We start from the raw sequence: 9,433 nt of genomic DNA, 5'->3' as shown, positions 1-9,433 counted from the left end.
TTGGTGATAGTAAGTGACATTTCATTGTGGTGATCTGGCTTCATTGCATGTTCCTGCCTTGCCAGTCCCATGCTGTGACTTTTGGGTCAAGCTTCCCTCTCATCCTGGAATGCAACCCAAAGGACCTGGATGGCTGAATGGAGTGCGGCCTATTCTCCTCTAATGACTTCAAAAGCTAGAGTGCTTTAGTTTTACAATTCATTTGAAACACCTCATTGATACTCTAAAGAAAATAGTCTCTCACCTTTTATCTGGACTCTCATCTTCTTCTTTAGTCACTGGCAATCAGGAGCTGATGGATGGACTGACCTGCAGTTCAAAGTTCAAGCTACATCAGAAATGAGAAAGGCCGTTTTGAGAACTTCAGAAAGGGGAAAGGGAGAGAGAACAGAGAGTACAATGAAAATCTAGAGGTTTGCCTTCATGTGAAGTTTAGTTCCGCTCCTTTAAAAGGTCTCAGTGGAAAGGGAATCCAGCTATGGAAAGAAAGCTCTGGAGAAGCAAAACTAACCTTGTTGAGAGAGACAAACAAGGCTCTCCCACCCCCAAAGATTTATGAGTAATTTTTTTTTTTTGCATGTAGGAAATACTCTTCCTCTGGTGATATTGGCCAAACTCAGTAAGCTTAATTATAGTATATTAACAACAACCCTAAACTGGGTTCAGTTGTTAAAAAGGTGTGCATCTTTTCTTCCATAACACTTGTTTTTCATAATGACTTTTGACAGAGTTTCTGTTTGCAGTTGTCGCTAAATTAATGGCTATTATTTTTGTTAAGTATACAAATATAATTTAAAAATTTGACTTGGAATGCACACACACACACACACACACAAATAAAGACATTCCCATAATTTTAATTGCCAACTGCTCTGTTTCCACACCTTTAACTGTTTTAAACTTAAATTTGCCACATGTAAACATGCAAGAAAGTGGGGCAGAGAGACACATGTAACTTTCTCATAGATCAAATGCCTAGGTCTTAGTCCACATAGATTGGGTATTGCTTCTCCCAATATGCACCTTTGGTTCAATAACCCTTTGGGGCTGCTTACTTTGGTTCTGGCATGGCAACCTTATAAGGATATACTTCAGCTAATTTTCTTTCTGCTCTGTGCCCTGAAACCACATCTCCTCTACATTGAGCTCAAACACTGAGGAGAACATCAGCTGGGTTATTGTGCTCCCCATCATCATTGTGCCCATCCTGGAAGGAACTCGAATCAATATCACTGACAGGTTTTAAAAATCCTTATGGCAGATTACAGTTTCCAATATTAAAGTGTTCCTTACGTTTTATATGAGAGCTTTATAATAATACATCAGGAGGTGTCTTCAGAAAGGGAAGATCCCTTTGTAAAGTGACACTTGATTACAAAGTAGGCTGGTATCTTCATTTAATCTTCTCAGTTTTATGGTAATTTTACTCATCTTCAGGTTGTGGTTTCAAAGTCGATTGCCTTGGGAGGTTAGGCAGGGGGAGAGGGAGAGAGAGAGAGAGAGACAGAGACAGAGACAGAGACAGGTAGGCAGGGAGTGCGGTAGGGGCCAGGGCAGCCCAATAGGAAATGGTGGGAATTGCAGCTGACCTGATGTGTGCATGCAGCGGCTGCGGGAGGCAGCTCAGGTCGGCTCATATGGGAATGTGATTATTGAGTGCTGGATGTCACACTTTCAAAGGGAAACTGAAAACTCAAAATTTCACAAGAAATGCCTGTGTTTTTAAATACTAGTAACTCACTCATTTTTGTTGTTATGATTTTAACTGAGTCAGAAAAAAAAAAATTAGGTCGTTGACTGCTAGTTTATAGTCTCTTAAGTAAAGAGTAAAGATTACTGAACTTCTAGATTTAATGATTGTTTATATTTTTATTTTGAGACTTGTCTACCACCATGGAATCTTTAATTTTAAAGGTATTTCTGAATTTTTGTTAAATGAAAAAGTCTAGAAGCTGTATTCAGGAAATGCAGAAAAGCTTAAAATCAGACAATGGTCAGAATTAAATAGCCATTTTTGGAAGATGAAACCTTTCTATGAAACTTACGTTCAGATTGCATTGTTTATACTTTTGTTCATTGAGAATTTAGTATTGAGGAGTAGGCTACCTTGATAGGAGCCTTGTGATGGAAATCAAGAGTTGTGATGACCTCCTTACCTGTAAATTATGCTAAAGTGACCTTTATTCAGATCATATACATTGACTTTAAAATAGAACCTCAGGGCACCTGTGTGGCTGAGCTGGTTGAGCTTCTGACTCTCCATCTTGGCTCAGGTCACGATCTCACAGTTGTGAGATTGAGCCCCACATCAGGCTTTGCACTGACAGAGCAGAGCCTGCTTGGGATTGTCTCTCCCTCTCTCCGCCCCTCCCCTGCTTGCTCTCTCTCTGTCTCTCTCTCAAAATAAATAAACTTTAAAATAAATAGTAAAATAAAATGGAACCTCAATATGTATTTAAATACTGATGTTCAGAAGAATCATGGCCTGAATTATGTGAAAAGGCTAAATATGGTTAAATTATAGAAGGTTATTATCAAAGGGTAAGAATCAGCAAATATGTACCAAGGGAATCATTAAACTATAGGACTTAAATCTTTATTTTAATTTATGCATTGTTTTATTTATGTATTTTTCTGAGATCTCTAATAAGGAAAGCAGGGATTTTGTACCCTTGGGAGCTTTTATATATGTTTCTAAATAAGTTAGTGCATGTTCCTTTCCTTGTTTAGTCTGTGATACACAGTTTCCTAGACATATACCAAATTGTTTTCATCTTTTAAGTGTTGCTACACTAAAATTAAGGATATACAGATTATTTACATTTGGCTAATTGCAATTAATAACCTATCACCTTTACCATTCATATTTGTCAGTAAACTATTAGCATGAAAATATCCCAGGTGTATAAGAAATACATTTTTTTCTGTTATAAAAGAAGAAACCCTTGCTTTAAAAAATTCTTCTGAATATTAGTGCATTTGAATTATTTTCAGCAACTGTGTTAATGCTGATAAGGAAATCCTTAGCCTCTATTAATACACATTGTTCTGAAGCTAAAAGAAATGGGATATATGTGAGAGTGAATTTCAACCTACGGTTTCAACAAAGTGATAGATACTCTATTAATGGTCTTCTTTTCCTCATAATTTTTCTGTAGAAAGGCACTGGATGACCTTGCATATACTCAGTAATAATGAGTTCATTTATATGTCTTTTTCTGAGGAGATGAAATGATTAAATTGAAAAGTATTTTTAAAAGGGCTCAAATCACCTAAAAGTAAATCCTTAGTCAATTATGATAGATTTCATGACAATCTGCTTATGCCAGTAGCTGTGTTTATAGTTCATATAAAATAATGATTAACTTCTGTAATTTGAGGCACTTCTTTTCATGAGATGGTTCAAAGTTGAATTATCAATGCCATAAAGTTGTCTTTAACATTTTCCTATCTTAGGCAGTAAAAATAGATTTGAGCACTTAAATTTCAAGTTCTAAACAAGTAAATTGAAATTCAATATAAAGGAAATAATAAGAAATGGTAGAAATTTGGAGTAGCTTGAAGGGTCTGTGGCCTGTTGAAAAACTAATGTTGGATTTGTGAAGATTAATGATAGAGAAGAATTAGAATCTGTACAACAGAAATCTCCATCATCTTATATATATTATCAAAACATTGTTTTCTTTATTTCACTAGAATTAGTAACTGAGAAATAGTTAATGGTTTATTTTTGGGGTAAGGGGTTACCTTGCATTACCCAAAATCATTGTGGGTTTGCTTGTATTTGTGTAATATTTTAAAGGCATCAATCTCTTTCACATTTATGACATTTGGTTCTCACATCACCGATTTGAAATACATAGGTCATCTCTTTGTAGTCTCACTTGACAGATGAAGAATTTTATTTGCAACAACTGCATACAGCTATTAGTTGGTAGAGTCAAGGCTTGAACCCATGCTTTTGGATTCCAAGTTCAATTGTTTTTCAGGGGGTTTAAAGGCCTTGCTCAATAATAGATGCAAGAGCAGTCTATTATTTGATCAGATTGGGATCCAGCCCAGGTCTTTTGACAAAAGTATAAATTCTAAACTTTTTCCCCTACTATCTTATGCTTATTTTGGTATCCTCCGATAAGACTAAGTTCTTAGTTGTATGACATAGAGTAAATTAATATACCTCTCTCTGTAGGTCTTAGATTTCCCGTGGATAATATCAAGACAATGGGACTTTTGATTTTTTGTTTCTTTCAGTGATCTAGTGTAAAATGCAATTGAATAAAAGGCAGTCAACACTGGGGAGAACACATATTGGCAAGCTAAGTGTTATATATGATTAGTATGCAATGAAACATAAAGAGCAACTTACAAATAAATAAAAAAATGTACACAATAAAAGTGTACAAAGGATACAAATAAATAATCCACAGAAGGATTATAAAAATGACCAATAAATATATGAAAAGATACACAGCCTGTCTGTTCATCAATAAGATTTTTTTCCAATAGGTTAGCAAATATTAAAAATTGTTGTTAATATGAAATATTGGCAAAGATGTGAAGGAAACAGATTCTCCTGATACAGTTAGTAAAAACAAAGTGGTTAGTCGATTTAGGGGATTACTGTGGCATGATTTATCAAAAAAGTCAAAATGTCATACTTTTTAGGTTTTTCATTCCTAGATATCTATTAATGGAAATATGTGTTCCATGAAGAAGTATGTGTTCAATGAAGAGATATATACAAAAATGCTTATTATAGCATTGTGTGAAATGCTAAAAAATTGGAAACAACCTAAATGTCCATCAATACAAGGATAATTATATAATGCTTTATATAATTAATGGAATATTAATCATCAGATAAAAAAAGAGGCATCTGTGAGTAGTCATAAAAATGGTCTAAAATATATTAAATGAACAAACTGAACTGCAAGACAAAATATATAGGATGATTATATTTAAATAACTTCACCCCCCCTAAAAAACATACAGTCTAAATATATATTTTAAATACATGTAAAATAACAGAAAGAGGTCTGACAAATATCCACAAACCATTAACAGCATTTTCCATTGAGGAAAGAAAGAAACTTGGGGGGTTGGGATGATAGTATGACAGGGAGTTCACTTTCACTGTGTATACTTCTTTATTTAAGAAAAAAGTATAATCATGGGGCACATGGGTGGCTGAGTCTGGTTAAACATCTGACTTTGTCTCAGGTCATGAATTCACAGTTTGTAAGTTCAAGTCCCACATCAGGCTCTGTGCTGACAGCTCAGAGCCTAGAGCCTGCTTCAGATTCAGTGTCTCCCTGTCTCTGTGCTCCTCCCCTAGCTCACACTCTGTCTCTCCTCCTCTCTCAAAAATAAAAAAAAAAATAAAAAATTAAAAAAAACATAATCAGGAATATATTTATATTTTATATCAGATGTATGAAGACTTTAAAATTTGGGCTTATTATTCTCCATTCATTATATGAAAAGGAACATGTCAATTTGTCCCATTACTGAGACTTTAATTTGATCACTTGGTTAGGGTGGTGTCTGTGGTATTCCTGTCAAATATACATAGCCTGAGTATAATTTTAAGGACACATTCCCAATTGTTGGAGGAAGTCACATAGAGGATGTGACCACCAGTTGACCTTTGAGCTAGACCTGGGCAATTGGAGGTCCCTTACTCTCTTCCCTGTCCTTAGAATGTACGTTCTGCCCACCATTCCCCACTAGGAGCTGTTTCAAGGACATGACCTTGAAAGAATAAGGTGCTGTTGAAACCATATGGACAGTGTACATGACTGAACTCAGTTAAGGCCTTTGTATAAACTTTTAAGATTCTGGCATGCTGGAACAGAGATCTACTGGCATTGTGCCAGCCCAAGCCAAGCCTCTTGTGAAGTTCCTTTGCTTGTTAAATCTGCCATCTACCAGTCTGAAGCAGCTTGCCTCTTGGTTCTCTCCTTGCCCTTCATGTATGGGAGCCAGTTTTGGAACCAACACCAATTTATGAGACTTTGTCTTAAAAACTGTCAGTGTGAAGAATGCAAGAACAGATGATGGAACTGTTCTAGATAAAAAAGACTAATGGCAATGAACTATGAAACATGATCTGGGATTTTCTTTTGCAATTAAACCATGATATTGGGACAACTGGAGATATCCAAATAAGGTCTACAGATTAAAACATGCTGGTTAATAATACTTGACTAGGTAAAAAATTCTAGCATCATCTTTTTTCCTTTCAAAATTTTACTGTACGGTTACACTATCTGCTAATAAGAGTGCTTCTATAGATAGACTGAGGCCAACCTAGCATGTGAATTTTTGTTTTCCTACCTGGATATCTGTATGATACTTTGCTCCTTATAGTTCAGTAACTTCCCGAGGTTATGTTTCAGTGCTGACCTTATTGTATTGATTTATCCTGGAACATGATATACTTCTTTGTTTGTAGACTAAAGCCATCGTTTCAGGATTGTTTTCTTCTATTTTAGATTTTTTTTTTTTTCTATTCTAGTAGTTCAGTTCTTTTTGTTTTTCCAGAAAACATATCATTAATGCATTTGTTAGATCTCTTTACCTGTGTCCCATGTCTATTATCTCTATATTCAATTTGACTAAAAATTTTTAAATGTTTTATTTATTTTTGAGAGACAGAGAGAGAGAGGGAGCTCAAGCAGGGGAGGGAGGGGCAGAGAGAAAGGGAGGCACAGAATCTGAAGCAGGCTTCAGTTTCTGAGCTGTCAGCACAGAGCCCAACACGGGGCTTGAACCCATGAACCACGAGGTCATAACCTGAGCCAAAAAGTCAGTTGCTTAACCAACTGAGCCACCCAGGTACTCCTCGATACTCAATTTTAAGTCACTTTTATTTTTCATGTTGTTTTCTGTGAATTGCAGAATTGTGTTCATTATATTCCTGACTCTGTGTGTGTGTGTGTGTGTGTGTGTGTGTGTGCGCGCGCGCGCGCGTGCGCATTTGGATTATAATCTAGCTTTTGTCTCTTTTGTGTTATTTTTCTTTTACTTTTCTGTTTTGAGCTTATAAGCTCTCTTTTCACTTCTTTCAGTAGTCTTTTCTTTGAAAGTTGAACCTGCTCCTTGATCTTCAATTTTTTTTTTTTTTAAGAAAGAGTTCAGAGCTATAATTTCTTTGAGAGAATAGGAACTCTTTGTTTGACTTTTCACATGTTTCAATGGGTAAATTTTCATTTGGTTTGTATCCGTCACCTGCCTGTTGTTCTCCCCTCCAAGTTAATGCATGTTCCATATTGGTTTCTTTCTAATTATGTCTTATCCTCAAATGGAATTGATGTCTGGAATACCAGAATGAGAGCAAGAGAGGAGATATGGAGAAAGGTGAGATCTATGACTACATGTGATTTGCCGTTTGTGACCTTGAAGAGACTTTCATCAAATCTGTCATTTCATTACATTTTTTAACTGGGGCATATCACTTTTTCTAGGTGGATGATATGGCTCAGAACAAGGTCCCTAGGGCATCGGCTAACTGTATTTTAATCTGGTAATTGTTGCCCAGTCTTCCTCCTAATTGCTAATTCATGTCTGGTGATTTTTATTCTACTGAAAATGTAAGGGATAAATAATAGAAATAATGAGACAGCATGATTCGATCCCTGATGTTTAATGATAAGTATGAATATTTAAAGAAATTAAATCTTACAAGACCACCACTTCTTCTCCTGCTGCCCACCCATCCTTTAGATTTCAGTGTCATAGAGTCAAAGCTTAAGCTTTTCTAGACTGAGGTATGGGGGCAGGGGGATTCTGTACTTGCTAGAGCTCCAGTAGGCACCAGTTCACTCCTATCACTTCCCTTCTTGAACCAGATTCCTGGTGTTTGGCAGGTGAACTTCATTGTCTGGAATTGAGAGTGTTTATTGAATATGGATTATCTTCTCTGCTTTTCATTCTTTTTATTGTTTTTGGTGAGCTTTTATTGTTTTGTGGGAAAGATCTAGGAACAAATAAAAATGTTCTTATGAAACACTGTAAACATAAACTTATTTGCAAGGTAAACTGTTATTTTCTGTGTTCTTATCTTTCTTAAATTTAATGGTGTCTATGACATATTATAAGAAGTAGAATGTGACTCATAACAAGTGAAATTCAAAAGAGTTTGATATCTCAGAGGAAATAAAAGTAGTTAGATTTAGACCTCTTATATGGACTTTACAATCTCACTTGGGTTTATAGGCCATATAGTGTATGCTTGTGAATATGTATAAACTACAATACAGATTGCTTGAAATTTTTAACTTAATTTTGTAGTGGCAGAGAGCCTGGATCTGTAATTATGCTACCATTTACTGTTGTGTAAAACTCTACTTGATGCTAATTATACTTAATGATTATAGTTCTTAACAATAATTACAGTAGAAAATCTGTAAAGCGGAATTATCTTTACTCATTTGGTAGGCTGGGTTTTTAGTAAGAACAAGAGATGTAAAACTTTAGCAATATAGATGTCCCAGCCATGGATTATATTTAGCATCTGAATAATAACCAGACTAAATCATTTAGTGCTACATTAGAATTATAGTGGACTTCATGGTGAGTTCAAATGCCTTCCTTTATCAACATCACTTTATTTTTATAAGGTAATGATAAGAGGTAAGTTAACTTTTACAGCTCTAAAATTGAAAAAAAAAATTAAAGACTGAATTTCAGTGTGACCTTTGGTGGTAGCAACTGTCTGTCACAATTCAGACCAGCCCCTCACAAAGAAAACAAATAAATATGGAGAATATGATTATCTAAGCACTATTTCAGCTTAAACATAAGACCTGTTACTCTAAAACTCCTACAAGAAAACATAGAGAAGAAATTCCTTGGCATTGGTCTTGGCAATGATTTTTTGGATATAACACCAAAAGCACACCACAAAAGCAAGAATCAACAAGTGGGACTACATCAAACTTAAAAGCTTCTGCACAGCAAGAAAAAACCATCGACAAAATGAAAGGCAGCCTACAGAGTGGGAGAAAATACTTGCAAACCGTATATTGAATAAGGATTTAATATCCAAAATACATAAAGAACTGATAGAACTCAGTAACAAGAACAACAAACACCCCTAAACAATCTGATTAAAAAATTGGAAGAGGAACTATAGTCATTTTTTAAAGAAGACATACAGATGGCTAACAGGTACATGAAAGGGTGTTCAGTATTACAAATCATCAGGGAAATGCAGATCAAAACTTCAATGATATCACCTCACACATGTTAGAATGACTATTATTTAAAAAATAAGTAACAGGTGTTGGTGAGGATGTGGAGAAAAGGGAACACTCATGCACCATTGGTGTGAATGTAAATTGGTGCAGCCCCTATGGAAAATAGTGTGGAGTTTCCTCAAAACATTAAAAATAGAACTACAGTACAATCCAGCTATTCCACTTCTAGGTAT

This window comes from Herpailurus yagouaroundi, unplaced genomic scaffold (assembly GCF_014898765.1).
Source record: "Herpailurus yagouaroundi ecotype Mexico unplaced genomic scaffold, PumYag 166, whole genome shotgun sequence".
Taxonomy (NCBI): Eukaryota; Metazoa; Chordata; class Mammalia; order Carnivora; family Felidae; genus Herpailurus; species Herpailurus yagouaroundi.
Note: the sequence above shows the minus strand (reverse complement) of the source record.